General features: G+C 35.8%; 1 protein-coding gene across 8 annotated transcripts in view; it reads left to right on the forward strand.

Annotated features, from left to right (window-relative positions):
• lrba (LPS-responsive vesicle trafficking, beach and anchor containing) overlaps positions 1-20,853 on the forward strand; it is a 222,265-nt gene that overhangs the window by 4,917 nt on the left and 196,495 nt on the right. The window lies entirely within an intron of this gene.

Here is a 20,853-nt window from a genome sequence, read left to right on the forward strand (position 1 = left end):
GTGAGGAGGGAGAGTCAGCAAATGGAAGGGAGGAAGGGGGAGGAGAGGTAAGGGTGGAACCTGAATAACAGCTTTGTCATTGAGGCAAAACATTATCATCCAATAGACAGCGAGGCTCATCTTTGTTTTCTGTGGTTAGCACTACTACGCTGAGTACTAACCTTCACAGTGAAGGACAGTTAGCTGAAGCACACACTTGTTTGTTTTTTTTTTGTTTCTGTTTAATGTGGATTGCAGTTATAGACATCATCTCTAACTAGAAAAATACATTTTAATAGGTTAAAGAAGCTTTATTTGATTTCAAGTCACTTTGCTTTGGTTACGTTTTATTATTCATCCAATAGTTTAGACAACATGACAGTTTGTTTATTTAAAGCATTGAGGTTGAACACAGTGTCATGGACATTGTTCAGACAAAACTATTCTTCCTGGAGAGGACAAAAACAGATGTATTATATTATATTATATATAACATATAATCCAATATTTCAATATTTATGGATTGTTCCACTAAAAATCTGGTTTAGGTGTCAAAAAGTTAACATCACGTATCTAATATTGGCTTTTGTAGGAATTCAGATTTTCCGTGACAACGGAAAATGGATGGAAAATGCCAAAATTATGTTCAGAAACAAAAAGGTCAATCTGAACCGTATTTTATTTATTTATTATTTAAAATCAGGCCACAATATGTCAAGGAAATGCTTCACATGCATGTTTTAGGACAATATCATGCATATACCTGCTAGACGAATATGTCAAATTTTGCTTTTAATTTTGTTCACAATCACTCGCCACGTAATGGCGGTGATTTGCCGGTTTGCGATACTTTACTAAAAATGAAATGGAAATGGCTATACAATGCAGACTAAACACTCATGTTTTAGGATCATTTAACGCATTTCCATGGTTTTTTCCCATTAAACGGATGGTTGAGTGTAGCTAATGAACATGCCAAAGGTCTCGCGGCATAATCTAGCGTGACTTCAGCATCACTATCTAGGCTTTTGTAAATCATCTGAAGCATATAAATAAGTAAAGATATTAACAGTAGTTGACTCTAGTAACTTTATTTAGCATGTTTGGCTGGATGTGAGGGTATTTAGCTTTTTCATAAGCTGCACTTTCTTAACCTCTCTGTCTTGAAAGGGAAAATCCATGGGTTATTTTTAAAATGAAATACACAATTGAAGTCTTTATTCCACTAAAAACGAAAAACAAAAAGCTACTTCTTAGTAATTGGTGGCATGTTTTTGGCTTGATATTGGTTGATGGGGTGTGGGATGATCTAAAGCTTTTATTTAAGGGCTTTTGAGAAAAGTACCTTAATTCATCTAAAATGTTCTCCTTTTTCATCTTTATCACAAATTAACACAATTTAGCGGAAGCACTCTACATCCTATATACTCAGTTTCCTCGACTGTGAGGTGAAACTGATTCATCCCTGACTATATGGCCTTCCTCTTTTAAAACCATCAAATCCATGTTGAAGCCTTCTATTTCTGTTTTTAGTCAAATCCAACATGGTTTCCTTTGGAGTTTTATCTCTCTGTGCCACGAGCCTTGGCAGCAGTAGCTTTGATTACTTGTGACACACCAGCTGGGGATATAAACACCACAGCATGCACACACATTTTCCCTTAGCTTTGTTTGTACCTCAACTCAGAAATTTGTTGACGTTGATGGAACGCATTCACAATTTGATTCATGGAAGATTTCAAGGAGTGCATAGTTTTACCAAGAGATAAATATACTTGGACAGGCTTTATTGTCTCATGAGAGAAACCACTGGATTCCAGATTCTGGTTTCCTGTCAAATATTAAGTCCAATGGTCACTACTGGCTCAGCCCTGTGCCAGCTCTGAAGGGAAATATGTTAATCACTCAGGTAAATGTTTGACTTCTCCACTGGTTGGTTTAATTTTTTAGGGCAGGGAGTCTCAAGGTTGTTTGTGTGAATATATTTGCTGCATGTAGCTACTAAAGGTTTTTATAGAAAACAGTGTTCCCTGACTTAAAGGCGCGTAGGGCAGGATTTGTGAAAAAATAAACATTAATTACAAATCTTTTAATGCCAATGTAGGGCCCTATGAAATCCATTTTCTTTTTTTTCTTTCCAAATTCTGTTTTCTTTTTTTTTTCAAATTCCGTGTTTTCCAATTTATTTATTTTTGATTCTGTTTTTTTTTAGAAATATTAATCATTTTTTTCAGAAAATATTACTTTTTAACTCCTGTGAGGAAAAAAAAATACTTATAAATAAAAAAAATACTTATAAATAAAAAAAAACACAATTAAAAAAAAATGTATGTAAACAATAAAGTAAGATACAATTAAAAGGTATATTTAATTTGTAGTGACATGGATTATTCTGACTGCTCCTTTTTAATTATTTATGTCATATAAAGATGTACAGCATTAATGTCATAGTCACCATATTTCCCCTCAGGGATCAATGGTTTACTGAATCTGATCAAATTTGTTGTTTAAGTTTTGATCAAGTAGTAGTTTAAATTAACCTAATTTAAATGATCCTGATGACATCGTTCCAGACCGTAATGATTAAACAAAAATAAATGGACGCAAGGATACATTAGTTGTTTCACCACTAGGGGACAGAATATTTTAGAGTACTAGAAGTTATCATTAATCTACAATGTTTCAGACTCTACAATCCCTGGCATCGATGGTCTCGTCCACATCAACACGCAACTTTTTTCCACAAATCTTCTGTAGCTCTGATGAGATGTTGATCAAACGCTCTGAGCAGGTGAAACTGATTAAAGCTGATTATGTTTTCACGGAGCGCAGCAGCGCTACGGAGTTTTACAGGCACAGCAAAGTTAAACGGGCACTGGTGGCTCTGTATTTAGGAGTCAGTGATGATTTGTGCAGTTTTGTTTGGGGTGTTTTAGGCAGTGTTTAATGCAGCCAGGACAGGAGGGTGGAGAGCGGTGCCCCTAATGAGCAGTCCCCAGAACATTTCCCCACAAAAACATTTTCCTTGCCTCACGGTGATGACATTTCATGTTGATTCTATTTCCACGTATAACTGTTTTCATTGGTCGATTCCGTGATTCAGTCCGCGATTCTGTTAACGCGGATTTTATAGGGCTCTACTAATGGTTGATGATGAGAATGAGCCCACACACATTTCTCCCTATGGACTTGAACAGATTGTGTGATACATTTTGTACTGCTTTTCTGGGGCCGATTACCCCGCACAGTTCTGCAAACGTGATGCTGATGCGCATTCTTGACAGCTTGGAGAGGCGTGTCACTGGGACTGTGCGGTATACCCGGTTCATACTGAATACCGGTATGTATTTTTGTTATGATATGAATTTTTTATATGTCGCCGTACTGGTGTATTTGATTACACAACTTTCATAACGCTACGCTGCGCCGCGTTTCAGCCCGAACCATTTTCAACGTTACACTTTTAAATAGGAAGGTAAACAGTAGAGCTCTGGTGTTAGTTGTGGTGTAAATGGATAAGAAAGACACAATTGAAAGCTCTAAAGCTGCATTTGAGAGCATGTGCCTGCGTCCGCATGCCGCTGCTACAGGAGAACAACACTCACGGACACTGAGGCACGGTGAGCTCAGCATGTCGGCAGTAACGCGGAAATAAGCCCTGGTGCAGCTGCAAACATAATGCTACCTTATCCACCATAAGAAACCACCACACCATTGAGTATGCAGCATTTAAAGCTAGAAATCAAGCTAATGCTAAAGCTAGCGGGGCAAAGAGCCATTGGGCTGCTGTTGCATGCTGCTTGTATTACTACTAGTGTGGAATTATTCTACAATATCCACTCATCATGACAGTAAAATAGACCATCCTAAGTCAATCTACTGCAGCAATTCCTCTCTCAACCATAGACAATGCTGTGAACACCTGATTATGCATGAAAAAAAAAATACCGTCATATTTCGTGAAACTGTTAGAATTTTGAAAAATACTGTGATGTACATTTTTGGTCATACCGCCCAGCCCTACGCGTCACAGTAGAAGTGCAGATCGGGCTGCATTTTCTGGTCCGAGTTCGACTTAACAGTGAAAACCTCATTTTTTTTCCACAAAGAAATGACATATTTACGTTTGTTTTAGTGGTAAGCACCGATTTCATTAATAAATGACTGTTAATGTCAACATCAGATCAGCGCATGGGTAACAAGCGAAAGTGAAACACAAACGGGTGCAGTGCACACAAGAGACCCATCGGATCTATTTATATAATCCATGTATCACAGATGAGGTTAATCCATGTTATTGTGCAGAAAAAGGAATGTTTCAACGGTGGATTCCTTTATAATTGTCCTCTGCTCCATTCTACCGCGGATCACAGCTCTCACTGTTAAAGATAAAGTTGCATTCTTCAGGGCTACAGCTGCTGAAGCAGGAAAGGAAGAACACTGCACGCAAACGACGCTATATGACCGAACCTGAACACCAGTTCTAATTATCTGTCCAAACCTGACCCGTCTGGTGCTGTCAGGTATCTATCCTCTATCCATAGTATCAGTTGTGCTCCGGTGATAGATAAACGGTTAATGCCCACTCCCGCGGTGGATTGGCTGATGACTGCAGTTACACTAACCACCGTGATGTCATTATGGAGTTTGATTTTTAGATCCTGCCCTATGCTCCTTTAATGAAGCTTTAAGTTTAAAATACATTCTGTATGAATGTATACTTGCAAGTAAAGATGTAATTTCTGTAAGAGTTATAAGATAAAGAGTTATTGGTTTACTCGTTTCTTTTGTCAGCTTTGTGGATGTCAAATATCTTTATTGATACATCTGCAGAATAACCATTATTTTAGATAAACCCAAGTTTGTTGTAGACATAAAAGTTTATTTTATGTTAAGATAAAGATAATTTGTCAGTGTTTTTAACTAACTAAATGGAATGGAAGTTGTAATATAATTATTTTGATTAATATTATTGTTTATTTATACAAAATCAAGCAGAAATTGCAATACAACACGTAATATACTTTCAAGTGCTTGTTGTGCAACAATGTTATGCATTTTACACTGTTTTTTCCATAAAAAGTGTATTTGGGATGAACCAAATATTCGTCCACCGAATATATTCAGCCGAATATTACAAAAAAGCAATATTCTGCCTTCGGTTTGATGAATTAAAAGCAAGGCCGAATAGTAGCGTATGATGCAATCAAACAAAGTGTAGTGATTTAGAGTTGGAAAAGTGTGTCTGCATTACTTCAGGAGCACAGCAGTAGGAGCAACAGCTCCTCCTTTCCGCACACAAACACAGCCAGACACTCTCCTTACCGCTCTCCATCACTGTGTAAAAGTTGGAAGCCTTCCAATTCCACAACCGAGTCTGTTGTTAGCGCTGTGAGCCACAAATCCGTAAACATCCCCATCGTTTCCTCCTCAGTTCACAAGCGATGTCGGGTCTCGCTGCATAGACTGGTGTAGCATTAGCAGGGAGTGCTAACACCTGATGTGTGTAAACAATGGGTCCGTGGCTCCAAGCAGTGACTCCCAACACGATCGGCAGCAGAAAAAGTAGTGCAGATTGTATTTACACATATGGCAATAAGTATAATATATATTCTATATTAAACTGCAGTGTTGTTTTAGCTGTTTGATAGTTGGAGAGGGAGGAGCTCACATTCTAGGAGGCGTGTTAGGTGACGTCACCTGCCAACGTGGGCAAAATCCAACTCGCCCATTTGGAGCTGACTTTATACAACATGTGGAATAACAAGGGAGGGAGGAAACAGAACTTTGTCCCTCTGAATCAGGCTTAAGGAATGTATATCACTGTAGCAAAACCATTATAAAGTGATAGTTTCATCATACCTCCCCTTTAATGCACTTTTTTTTTGGAATGCATGTTTTGTTTTATCTGAAGGGATAATATAAACGAAAAACTTTGTTGTGCTTTTTTTGAAAAGCTAAGGCTACTGGAATATTTAAAAAATGTCATGATATTCATTAAACATTTACTTTCTTTAAAAAACATGTCTAAAAAGTATTCTAGGCTGATTATGCACTATTAAAAAAATAGTGAAAAACTTAACAATCCCTATTCGGTATTATTCGGTGTTCGGCCAAGCGTTTATATTTTATTCAGCTTCGGCCAGAAATTTTCATTTCGGTGCATCCCTAAAGTGTATATGTTTATGATTGATTGCGTGGCAGAGACGTAAATGCTAAATATTTCTACAAAATCTTGCAGTATGACAGACTTCACCCCCTGAAATGGAAATGCCTGTATGACAAGAACTAAACTATCACCTCCATGTTTTGGAACAATATCACGGATTTCTGCGATATTTCTCCCTTTCAAATGGTTGGTTAAATATCTAATAAGGAGCTAGCCTGGGATCTAGATTGGGAGCTAGTGGAAGTAAATGTGGGGAATATATCAAGATTCATGATGTATTGAGATTTCAATTTTGGCGATAAAGAAAATTACAATACTGTCTATAATGATATATTTTTATTTCATAGTTTATTTTGTATTAGATACTCGTTTTAGGAATTGCTGCTTTAACTACTTCTCAGAAAAGCACACATGCTGTTGATGTTTTATTTGTAAATATTTTTTCTCCGACTGTACATGTTTTATTTCATTACTTCTGACATCCCAATATTTTCTTGAACTTCAGGGCTTTTTTCCATCGTGTTCCATCTTATCAGCCTTACACTGATGTTGGTTTAAAGGATCCAAACATGAAACAAGCATTTAAACCAAATTGATCCTTCCACAGAATCTTATCTTTATCATAAATATAGCTATTCATCACTGCAGGGAAGATTTGTGAAATGTTTGGTTTGTTATTTGGACATCAACAGTGTGAAATTGATTTTTGTAGCTTTATCTTTGCCATCAGCAGATGTAGGCTATTTTGTGTGTACCGGATACAAGTGGAGGATAAATGCAATTAGATGAACCCCGGGCATCACACTAGGAATAATCCACGGTTTGGACACATTTTTGTATTTTGCTTGTTTACGAGGCAGCCTTTCCAGATTCCCTGACAGTGTACACGTGCTAAGGACAGGGATGTTACACATGTAAAGACTCCTTAAAGTTTGCCAACACTCGTGCCAGAGACGTGGGGGAAAAGCTTGTCCTCTTACCTGGTGTGCTTTGTCCTCTGCAGCATAAAACCACGAGCTCTCTGATGTGACACATGAAAGAAATCCTATCTGCTTCTCTCTGTTATCTGTCACATTAGCCCAATTTCACGCTCACACTTTGCTCTCTCTTCCCTCAGCCTTAAGTGATGCAGAGTAACATGAAGCACTTGGAAGCAGTCGTCTAAATAAGCATTATCTGCCTGTGTTTATAGCACAGAGTGAATGAATGGTGTTTATTTTCAACAATAGAGTTGGCACCTCATGGCACTGAGTAACAAACATACCTGTATTTCCCCAAACATTTATTTTTACATCACAGTTACACAGTTGACTGGCATTCATTATCTTAACCATAAGTTCCACCCATCAACCAGCATGAGGGTGAACACGCAGGTTTGACGAGCCAGCAGGAGCGTCAGGTGGAACTGGTTCTAAATGGCTTTAGGATGATTGATTTTTCTTTTTGCCTTACATTATTCAGCCTGCGAGCTGATCAAATATTGCATTCTTGCAGCCTGGTTGTCCTTTGTGTTATTGATTCACAGTCAAATGGCCACAGGAGTTTGAAAAGTTTTTTCCCCTCTTTTTATTGCTTTTAATTCGTTTAGTGAAATAAACAGGAAAATAGCTGGGAAGGGTTTACAACTTTACTTCAGCAAGAGTATTATTAAAATATGATTTATCTTAAATTAAGAAGTTGTTACTTCTAGAGATGGTTAGACCATTTCCTCATGTTGTATATATTTTTATCCCCCACCACAAAGTGTGAAGGGGGATATAGATTTAAGCTCCGTCCGTCCATGCTTCCGTCCGTCTGAGTTAAAGGGGACCGTTTTTCTCAGTAACCGTTTAACATACGATAACCAAATTCGATGTGTGGCTTCAGGGTATCAATACCTTGATGGAGTTCGAAAATGAGAAGTGCGCAATTATTTTTTGCTGAGTTATTGTCCTTGTTCCCTTTTTTGGACTCTTTTTGAGGTATCTTCAAAAGGGACAGCTTTTCTCAGAAATCGTTTAAGATAGGATAACCACATTTGCTGTGTGGCTTCAGGGTATCAATACCTTGATGGAGTTTGAAAATGAGAAGTGCGCACATATTTTTCCGTAGTCATTGCCTTGGTTCTGTTTTTTTTAACTCTGTTCGAGGTGTCTTCAAAGTAGGAGTGTGACGATGTCTCGATACGGCGATATATATCGCAATATTTTTTCGCACGATTGATTATCGAAATACTCACGCTAAGTATTGATTTTTTTTTTTTTTTTCCAAAACCTTTTCTGCTTTTTTACTAAAATGTGCAGGTAGGTCCTCACAGAGATTTTGTCACTGTTTGTTGAAGGAACCAAAACATTGTTTACTGGAATATTGCACTATAATGGCGTCACCGGTAAGAAAGACCCTATTTTTTGTTTACAGAAATCACTATTGGAGATACTTATTAATTTACATTGGTATGTTGACACTTATTTACAGAAACGTTGCACTAAAGTAGTGTCACTGTTCATAGGACACTTTTTCAATTTATTGTCTTTCAGAGTAATAAAATAAAATTTTTAAATTTTTTCCCTTAATCTTTTTTTTTCTTATGTCATAGATTATCGTAGATTGATTTCTGACCAATATATCAATAATCGCAGTATCGTCATATCGTGAGATAATTGTTATTGTGAGCTGTGTATCGCGTATCGTATGGTGAGGTATCCAGAGGTTCCCACCCCTAAGACATATATATGTGTATATACATACAATATTCACACACATACATATTTATCAGATATATACACACACTTGCATATATAAACGCAAAATGTCAAGTTTTTTTATTCTGTTTTTCTAGTTTCTTTGAGTCACATTACTTAACACCCAGTGTGACACCTGTATTTATCTATACCAAAGTTATACTGGTGGATATGGAACAAGCAATGCTGGTAATAATAAATGGGCTTTGTTTATATGGGTTTTTTATAAACTTTTTTTTGGCTCTGTTGGCTTTTGTCAGGGTTGTGGAACTAGGTGTTGGTCATTTAAAAAAAAAAAAAAAAAAAAAAAAAAGAAAGTAATTTCAGAATATGGGGTGAAATAAAATGGCCCTCCAAACAATCGACCATCTGCCAGAAACACAAAGTCAGCAGGAGTTATTTATTAGTACAAAAGGATCAAATGGTTGATAAAGGAAACACTTCATTGGGTCACATGGTTGACCTGAATGTCTTTAAGTATTCAACATATTTAAGATTGTCTGTTGGGTAATAAACAAAGCGACAGAATGAGAAACAAATGGGGTTCAAATGCTATTTGTATCGTGAATGTGCAGGTAACAGATTTATAGCTCTTGATTTCTTGTCAATTATGAATACAGCCTCTTTATGGGCTGATGAGTGAAGTTGTATGAGTGCAATGCAGATACACTTTATAGTGACTAAAACAGGATTTAGTCCCTGGCGTGTTTTCAGATACTTTTTTGTCTGATTATGTTTTTAGAATTATAGTCAAACTTCGACACTAGCATGCTCTTGTGTTTCAATTACCCCCTGTCTGTCCTTGACTAGAAGTTTGTTTGTTTATTTAAGATAAACTAATGTAACTAATGTTGGTAAGTATAGGAAGAAAGTAACAACCATGCAAAGGATATGCTGAGGAATTTCAACAGTTCCTGTTGGATATCCCAAATCTTATCTTTCAAACTAGGTTAGAGGCCACAATATCCCAGTGCATTAGATTGTGTATTATCATCGTATATTGTTTTTCTTAAAGGCATGTCAAAAGACTGCTTTTACATTCTAATTATGCCTCTATTAAAAGCTTGATAAATGGAATGAGCAGTAAAAGTAAAAAGTAAAAGTTTATAGAGGCATTATGTATCATTACACCTATGACCTCTTATTGTGAACCTTTGTCAGTAAAGTAGATGTTATTATTATTCAGTTACTTTGTAGTTGGCTTTGAAAAGCATGTAATTAAACTCAATTTGAAACTAACACAAATTAAAATTGTTTTTTTTTTAACAAATGAGTAATGAGTAAAATGTATGAAATGCATGTTATTGCATAGGAGAACCTGTAACAACAAAACATAATAAAAGTGAAAGTCATTGGTTTTATCCCCTCTGAAACCAATGTCATTCATTTGTTTCAAAATTCAAAGCAGTCTTTGATAATTAAATGTACCTAAATGTAATTATTAAAAAGTAAATAAAAAAACGTGATCACATTTGTTTTGTTGTATATTATTAGAAACTCAGCCATACCATCATTTCTTTTTTAAGATCAAGAAAATAATTAGAGATGTTTAAATCAATGAACAAATGAGAACGCCAGGATAAATTCACATTTTCTTCTCGAAATCTGACCATTTAGAGCTGAGGAATTCTGTCCAAAAGGCTGTTTCAAAGAACAAAAGCATGACTCATGTTGAAGAGTATAGTTTGACTTGTTGTATCTTTGTTGAGCCCCATATGATACCGTTTTTCAATAAACAAATGAATAGTTGTTAAATCTTCCTAGCCTGTAAATGTATTTTAGTTGCACATAAATAAAAGACTGATGAGTGAAATGATGCATCGCTTGTTAAGGAGAAAAATCTAGAATAAAAACAGTTAATTCATTTAATTATTTCTGTTCCTAAATTAATTATCAGTCCTGAATTGTCACCCAGTCATTACAAACATTTGAACAAGTATTTTTCTATCTTTTACCTGCACACTTAAATAAAATCTTCCACTTTTAACCTCTTTACTGAATGCAGTACAAAGACTATCATTAGACCCAGACACTGACTAGTACTGTGCACACCTACAATCACAGATGATGCCCTACCTGTCTTCATTTACCTCATGATCAAATGGATCCCTCTGTTATTTTTTCTGTCAGTCACCTTGAAGTAACAGCCAGAACATATTCCTCAGCATGAACATTGTTAATGCTGAATATCCAATTCCGCACTGCAGGCACACATAGATTTTCCGGAGACGAATGACGACATGTCATTAATAGAACATATTTGAGTGGTGTTTTAATTTTTTACTTTTTATTCACGAGGGAACTGCTTTCACAAAAAGTTTAATATCTAATGGAGGATATTTCCTGGCAAGTCTCGCCCCTTTGGAAAGTTTAGATGCTACGCCAAAGGAAATGGTGAATACCAGTATGGTAAATGGTTGAGAAGGTCAGTTATGCAGCATTCAACTTCAAATTGGTGCTTGTATATATGTAAAGGACAAAAGAGTGGCAAAAAAAAATTCAATTGTGCTTTAAAATGGTGTTTAAAACATGTTTCAAACTCTTAATTAGTTGCTTTTCTTTTCGTGTTTCTGCTTCATTTCCTCCACCACACAATGTAGAAGGCTTAATATGAAATAAATGACGTGTGATGGTGACAGCATTAATGATTGTTATTTAAAATGTTTTTTTTTTTTTATTCATGTAAATCACAACTACTGCAGCTGCGTTCTGCATGCTGTGTCATAATGATGGCTCGTCACAACTTGATGTAAAAACATTAAAAACCTCCAACCAGGCACAGTTATAATAAATGCAGGGTAAGTATGAACATTTCCTATTGTTTCATTTGTTTAATTAGTTTCAGCTCTGAAGATATTCTTAGACATCCAGATAAAAAAATCAAGTGTCTGTCTGTCTTTGGTCTAATCCTTTTTACGAGTTTCTAAATATATAATCAGCCTCAAGATTGTGAGTTTAAATCACCCAGATCTTTGAACAGGTTTTAGCTGATACTCCCTGACTGGGTTGGTTTTCTCTATTTGTGTTGGAACTGTTTGATTCATTGGAGTCTGTTTGTGTATCTTGTTTGTCTCTCTGCCTCTGGAGACCAGGGGGAAATGTTGCGTTGCTCATTTATCTAGTGACATGGCTGTAAATGTTCTGTAAAAAGAACATTCTATTTGATAACAAGTTCTTGATATAATATTTTTTGTTGTTAATTCTCTGTGGGTGTGGCTTGCTATTTTTGTGTTGAATTTCTATGTTTTTTTTTTGTATGTTTCCATGTAAAACATTGATTTAAGATCCACCAGGAGAATAAACGGAGCCACTGACAGTCAGTGTCACTGTTGGTTATAGTGAGTGAGCTGTGAGCTTGCATTATTCCCTGCTTCCCTAGCCTTTCTCTGCTCTACTTGTTTACACTGGAAGTTGTAGACTTGCCTTTCCTGCTGATTAGCTGATAAGAGGAAATTCCACCCGCCATTAGAGTGGCTGATAATGTTGTTCTTTCACTTTAAAGAAATGCTTGTATCTTCTAAATTTACGAAGCAATGACTTTTCAGTCAATTTTTCATCAAGCATTTGTTATAAACATTGTATTTCTTAGTCTTAGTGTTGAGATAATCTGTAATAATCACAATTTGAAAATTATTTTGTTGATGCCAAATAAACATTGTGTTATTACAATAGTCATTTTGAAAATTCAGCGTTCACAATTTAGGTTTCTGTGCATTTTTTCTGTCACCCCTTCCAACCATTCTAATAGTTAGTGGCTTCAGGAACAAAATCAGATGTAGGACCTCCGATTTTAATACAGAAAACATTTTATGTTCTGAAACAGAAAAAGCAATCTGACCTGTTTTTTTTTTTTACTCTTTTTCTCTGTCTCTCTCTCTTTTTTTTTTTAAATTGGGCCCTAACATGACACGGAAATGCCTAACATGTTTTGGGACAATAGTGCACATTTACACACTATTTTTCACAAGAAAATGGACCGAATGTCTAGAAAGTGATCATCCTTTTCAAAATCTCACTCTGTGTTACGGTTTGTCTAATGATAATGTTACCATGTGATGGAAAATAATTGCAGAGCTTTGTCTGAAGTGTGTTTTTATTGTGTGGGGATGAACAAGTGGTTTAGATTAATATGACTGCAGTCAAATCTGAAAAAGCATCTCTCTATTAAAGCAAAGAAGTTCTGCGTGTGTGTGTGTGTGTGGAGCGAATTTCTCCTCGACGTGGTGTCTGTTCGACCTGAAACTTTATGAACAGTTTGCACATAGCCCGAGTGTGTGCATGCGTCATTTTGGACTTATTTGGTCATTTCAAAACGTTTATTGTCATGTTTGTTTGACCGTTCGCTGTTTAGATCGGACAGACGGTACCCGGAAGTTATGAAGGAATCCGCATAGGCACGGCTGTGTTGAAAACGAAAAGCGAAAAATTGCAAATTGCATTATATACACTGATATTTTCACCACATGCTTTATAACCAAATGCACACTGTGTATGTACATGCTGAACGCACACAGAGCCGTTTAAAGAGAGAGTTGCGACAACGTGTGTGTGTGAGAGAGAACCCACCTTAAACGGGTGGCTGAGCTTCAAAAGTGAATCAACATTGTAAGGCTTTTTCTATCTGAAGTATAGAATTGTAATATTAATAACAGTAGTATTGTTAAAGTCATCCAAATGGGAAAGTTGATCAAATGGAAATGAAACGGAATTGGGTGAAATGACGCGGACATGTTGCAAGAAGAGGTATTACCTAAAACGGAATTGACAAAAATTATAAATGGTAAATTGGAGGCCCTACAGATGCTTTCAACTAGGGGTGTTGGAAAAAATGGATTTGGCGATATATCGCGATACTACATCGCATGATTCTCGGATCGATTCAAAATGCATCCATATCGATTTTTTTGGGGGGATTTCATTTTGTTTTTCTTCTTTACCTTTATTTAACCAGGAAAGTCTTTTTCACTGCAGGAGACACTGTAACCTGGGCATGTTGACCTGCTTGTGTTTTTTCAATAAAATCTAAAAAGATACTAACTTTCTACATTCATTTGTTGTTCTAGGCATATACCTCATTTAAGTTACACTAAACCCATGCTGCACTAAAGTCAAAGTTGGTTTAAAAGCCACAGGCAGATTGTATATTATTTTTTTATTTTAAGTTGTTGGCACATGGCATGTTAAAGCCAATGTTTTGATTGTAAAATATGCCAATAACACATATTTCATACAGAATGTTCTCATGAAGGTGTACACATTTACAGATTAGTTGTTTCTTAGTCATATATAACGTTTTTTTCTCTCGCAATAATCACCTTATACTTTAATATCAGGATGTATCGTATCGGGATACGAATCATATTGCCAGATGCCCCTATTTTCAACATATTCATATTGATCAGTTTGCAACACAAGCTCCAGGCCCGTGCTTGTGTTCCTGTTGCTGGGTGTTGGATGTTGGATTCAGTAAATGGAGGTATCAGAAAGACTGCTCTCGTGGAAGAAACAGTGGATTTGGGTTGACAGAAGAGCTCGTTAAAATAGATTCACTTTAAAGAGTTGTTGAAAAGTAGGACAGCGCTGTGCTCAAAGCATGGCCACCGACAGCCTGTTAGTTCAGTTCTTTTGTTGACTGGATTTACATTATAATGAACAAAATCTACTGTAGACTGAGTCATTATATAAACTGACATTTAAAGTTCCTTTGTAGAAGAAGAAATTGTGGCCTTAAAGCAATAAATTGTGAATGATGATTGACTGCTTGCTGTGAATTTATGTCCTTTGCATCTGTGGATATTGTGCTAGTTATCCACAAGTCCACTCATCACCTGACATTTAAATGGAATTTAAAGCAGGATCTATTCCAATGTGACAAACTACAGAGAAGCAATAATGTAAATAAAAAAACAAACCAATAATGCCAAAAGTAATAAGCACATCTTTACCTGCATATCAAGTTTAATGAAAACCTGTACCTGTCATTGTCTTCTAGACTGCACAGGGTTTCTGATCTATATTCATCAAATGCACTTTGCAACGATGGGAAAAAAAAAACTCCAAAATACAGCAAAATATTCCATTCACTGAAAATAAAACGGTTAAGCCAACATCGTATTTTTTTACTCCCACAAACATACCGTACATTGGTGCTTGATTTGATGAAAGTGTATCCACAGGATGGCATTTCAATCAAATATCCATCTGTTATCTCCCTGCTGTTGTCATGGTTTGGGATATCACTTTTAATTCATATGGAATGGCTTTCACTAATCATTTAAAAAGCCGTTTGGTTTGGGACGGACCTCAAACTACTTTTTTCCTCCATTTAATAATTCCCAGTTTATTTCTAAGTCCTGCTTTTTGTGGTCACTGCTCAGACTACTGGCATTTTTGATTAGTAATAATAATAATAATACATTTTATTTAAAAGTGCTTTTCTAGACACTCAAAGACACTTTTCAAGTTAAAACAACCATAGCAAAAACAGTGATTAAAACAAAGAAATATAAATCAGAAAAAAGAAAGAACAGTAGTAGAAAGATTAGCAAAAGGAAAGATTAGTAGTGGGAGCAGAACAATTCAAGCTGGTTACCGGTGATTTTATTATTTATTTTTATTTTTTACAAATACATTAATTCATGTATGTAAAATTTGCCTCAAGTTGAGAAATTGTAGTTCAGAGAATTTTTACTTGCAAAGGGAGTTTGTCTAATGTATTCCGTGGGCTTGTAAGCATCTGCTAATCTACTAATTAAAGCAAGAAAGGTCTGTGTGCGTGAGTGTGGAGCGAATATCTCCCCAACGCGGTATGTGTTCGACCTGAAACTTTGTCAACGGCTGATGCTTGTGGGTGTGTGAGAGTGCCAGAATGTACATGCTGAACGCACACAGAGCCGTTTAGAGAGAGAGCTGCGACTTATTTGGTGTTGCAAAGCTTTTATTTTTTGTGGTACTTCCGGGTTTCTTTTATTTCACCACACATAAGGTATCTATAATAAAAATATACTAAATGAGTAAAATAAAACAAAAACTATACAATATTTATGCAAAACTTACAGAAAATGACAACAGAAAGCATACATTACAGAAAAATACACCAACAATAATATAAAAATGACTCCAAACGCACAAAACTAAATATTCATACAATAATACATAAAATCAAAACATCATAAATGCACAAAACCACCAAAAAACAATAATTTTATAAAAAATGACAACTGAAAGATACAAAAATACACATAATTACTCCAAAAAACATACATTACAGAAAAATACACCAAACGAAAAGATATATAAAAATGAGAAAAACCAAACACATTTATCATGCACATGTCCCATAGAATTAAACCAGGGAAAACTCACATGATATTTTATTTTGCAGATATACCCCTTTATAACACTACAGAGTACAGAGTATGTACACCTCTTTGTACATCCAACCTTCAAACACATACTCATTGAGTTGGCCATAATTGACAACTCTACTTAAGCTCCTCCCACTATATGAATACATACTTCCGATTAGCTATATACTTGCACGTGCAGCAATATGAGAAATGCTTTACAATGCTTGAAACTGACAATCTTCCTCAATGTCTTCCTGTTGCAAAGATTCTTATATAATGTTTAAACATCAAAGCAGTTTAATCCTGTTTTTTTTTTTTTTTTTAAACAGGAAAAATTAAGTATGTTTTTACAAGACTTGGAATAAAAACATGGATTACAAATGTCTATCCACACTAAAATCATTTATATGTGTAAATTGAGAAATTTGATGTACCTTTAAAGACAGAGTGTTAACCTCAATGGGATTGTCGGATCCCTCATTTTCTCACAAATGGCTAATAGTCAAGTTGACCAAAGGCAGTTGATATGGAAATTTGTTCTGGTGTTACTTGTATATCTTACTACTCTTTAGTGTTGTTCTCCATGGAGACCAGCGGAGCCTGTTTGTGCGTCGTGTTACGACCCAGTGGAGGCTGGGCTGCTCAGCCATGATTAATTCAGGTAGTCCTCAGGGGAGAGCAGCCAGGCTTGGTTATCCTGCCTGGGATCTTGTGTCGTGCTGCGCTGCCATAAAGACCCTGGCATCTGTAGCAGCTTTTAGGCCACATATTGGCAACTTTCACCAACTCCCCTAAATTAAATCATTGACTAGAGTGGTGGTTAAAATAATTTAAACCTTTTAATAATGTATTAAAGTTGACATAACAGGTTTAAGACATCTTGGAAAAAATAAAATAAAACAGAATAAATAGCAGGGTGATATTCTGAATTACTGGGCTTAGGGAAATGTCAATGCGACGAGTATGATATCGCTACAAGGTTTGGGGTGTTGACATTTGGTGAATTAATAATATGAATACATTTTTATTTAGGCCACCCAAATGACTGTTAAAAAGAAAAACAGAATAATAAAAAAACTGTGCAATGCAAAGTAAAATACAATACAAAAAAGAAAATTGAACAATGTAGGAGAAATTATGGAATAAGATGAAACATTGAATTATAGAGAATATGAATATGTTGTTGTAAATTGTAATGGTACAAATTTATTTCAAAGACTTACACACTAGGGCTGCACGATTCTGACAAAAAAACTGCAATTTTTTTGACAGTTTTTGCAATTCGATTTACGATTTTTTTAAAAAAATGTTTTTAAATGCATATGCGTTTTATTTTATTTCAATTTTCCAAATTCCATGCTTTCCACATCAATTTTTTGAAATTCCGTTTTTTAGAAATATGAATACATTTTTTACATTAGATTTTAACTCCTGTGAGGAAACAAAAAAATACTAAAAAATAAAAAAACCATAATTAAACAAAAATGTATGTCAAAAATAATAAAGTAAGATACAATTCAAAGGTAGCTATAAGTTGTACTGTGAGGAAACAAAATAAATACTAATAAAAAAAATAACTATAATTGAACAAAAACGTATGTTAAAAATAAACAATGTAAATTAAAATAATGAGTAAGAAACAATTAAAAGGTAAATATAAGTTGTACTAACATGGGTTATTCTGTCTGCTCATTTTTAATTATTCATCTCATATAAAGATGTATGAGATCAGCATTAATGTCCATTTCCGCATTCAACAGTAGATTCTGTTTTCATTGGTTGATTCCGTGATTCCATTAACATGGATTTGGCCATCTCTGATTGGCCAGCAGCCCAGCAAGGCGGTCTCGACAATTCTTTTTTTTTTTTTCCCACTTCTCTGCACATGCTGTCAAAGGTCAACACTACAAGAAGTGCAATCATTATGGGACAGCAATGCATGTTTCGTTATTGCAATGAAATAAATTAGTTTATTTCATTGGAATTGTGGCCATCACCAGCCTAAGGAAGGGTAATACATCTTTTATTATAGGGAGGATATAAAAAGGGAGAGCAGTGTTACACCTAGGTGGAGGGGGAGGGGAAAGGGAGCAGGGAGGAGAGACTCAAGGTAGGAAATAGAAAGGGTGGGGAAGGATAGATTGTTTCATAGTGAGAGTGAGATGTGAAGTTGTAGAATATATTGTGCTTATTATGTTGTGTAATCAAGCCAGTATGGTGACAAGTGTGAAGCTTAGCTATAATGGTGGTGGCTGTGGACAGAGGGAATGAGTGAGTGGTAGTATCTAAAGCAGGTATTTGGGATTAACGTGTCTAAAGTTAAGCCCAGTATGAGTTTTATCCCACATCCCAAGGCGTGTCAGTGCATCGTATACCAGTATATGTGCAAAAACCGTCACTGCAAACCCAGGAACTGCCCCAGGCCTGCAGATGCAGCCAGGCCAGCAGAAAAAGTGGGGGCCAAAGAGCCCCATGCCACCCCCCACGGCCGAGCAGCCCCCCAGACGCCCCCCGAGATACCAGGCCGAGAAGCAGCCACCGCCCCCCACGCACACATCCGAGGAAGCCCCAGGTCTCTGCAAGTCTGATTGGCGAATATATCACACAAATGATGGAGACAGAAGAAAAAAACCTCTGCATCTGAGGTTACGTTATTGCAGTAGTGAAAACCTAAATATCAATTCAGCCGTACTACGCTTTCTTTTCAGTGCCTTTTTTTAAAGTACTCTGCTTTAGGAGATACTTCCTCAGACTAATTGTCTAATCAATCTTTAACTATAACCTTTTCTAGAGGTGAAAAGTCAGGGCCACATGACCAATGGTTTTGTCACTTGAATGCCAGGTGTTTGTCAGGGTGATGCCGTGTTTCCATATGAGCTCTATTTTTGTACGTATAGCCGACTCTGACGAATGAATGACTGGAGTGAGGCACAATAGCATGCAGGATCAAAACTGATGGCCTCCACCACTTATTGATGATTCAAGGGCAGGATGCATATTTGTACAAAGGTGGTTTTTCAACTGCAGGTTTGGCATCAAACTGACATGTTGAACAAGTCCAAAACGTGGTCGTTTTTATTAGGGACAATTTTCTCAACTTTGTACACTTTAAGTAGGATGATATAATATATATGATTCACTGTTTTAGTACTTTTACATTTATTTATTTATTTTTTTGTATTGTTGAAATAACATTATATGAGATAAAATGTTGTTAGTCCCTCAAAAGGACAATTGTCATCACACAACCTGTAAAGTATTCAGATATAAAACATGAAGAAAAGCTATAGGAAAAAGTAGAAGCTAAAAAAACACCATAAACATTATAAAAAAAGTTGTGTTCAAAAATAGTAAAAATGTGTTATTAAGATGTATATTGTTTTGTAGGCTCTTTCTGCCACTCAATTACATTCAACTTTTTTTTAACTACACTTCTTCCTAACATTTGATTTACTGTGAAATATGGTAACATAAAAAATATATTTGAAATAAGTCACTTTAAGCATGGCTTTCTATGTTTATGCCAGATTATGTAGTACAGAAAATACAGTCCAGTACATTACAGTACAGTGGTTCCACCTGTCTTATATTTAAACGATCATCCACGTTGGAAATTTAAAGGTCATATTTCAAACTTTGGTTTCTTTTGAATTGTTTATTTGGATGTGACCGCAAATAAAAAGCCTGAGGTTATGATAGAAATCCAAAGAAACACTTTTTTGGTAGCATTTTTACAATAAAACCTAAAAATCAAATTATTATTGATAAATTATAAACGATTGTAATGATGAGTCTTAATTTGATCAAAACTGTAAGTTTAGTTGAATACTCTGAGATTTCAATATATTGCATTTTCATTTCTGTAAAGTCAAAAACAGAACAATCCTTCTTTTGTTTGCGTGCATCCAAAGATAAAGAATGGCACCACATCATCAGTGCTGACACTTGGGATAAAACAATAAATGAATATAATAACAGTAAAGGTTAAAGGGACAGTGTGTGGGATGTGGGACAGCTCTAGCTTTCCTTTGTCATCTTCTGAAGGACCTTTTTTTTTTTTTTAGCAGCAAACATCTCTCTCACTCTCTCTCTCTCTCTCTCTTTCTCTTTCTCTCTCTCTCTCTCTCTCTCTCTTACACACAAACAACAGTCATTTAATCTTGTCTCACTTATTTCACAAAGACATTTTCTAATCGTGCTGTTTTCCCATTGAGCCTAATAACCGAGTGCTGCTATCATTCTTTCCTTTTGTCCCATCACACCTCCCTGGTTTCTAACTGCTTTTTCTCACAATATTAATTTGCTATCAACATTGTTATTTACCTTATCTTTTTCTATTAGGCAGGGTTCAATAATAAATATGTCATCACCACTATTAGCAGGTGACATACTGTGACATTTATGGCCCATACATTTGTTTTCCCTCGACAAAAAGAACACTATTTCTTAGCAGTAAGTCAAATATTGTTCCCCACCCCCTTGTGAATGAGCTTCAGCAGGAGATTTCTGCTGATGGGGAAATCAGTTGTGGGGAAAAGAAAACCCCTGATGCTATCATACGTGTACTGTAAAACAACAGGACGTGTAAATGTGTAATGAATTTTTAACTTGACCCGTGTTTGTGTCCTCCAGACTG

The sequence above is a fragment of the Gouania willdenowi genome, chromosome 1, assembly GCF_900634775.1.
Source record: "Gouania willdenowi chromosome 1, fGouWil2.1, whole genome shotgun sequence".
Classification (NCBI taxonomy): Eukaryota; Metazoa; Chordata; class Actinopteri; order Blenniiformes; family Gobiesocidae; genus Gouania; species Gouania willdenowi.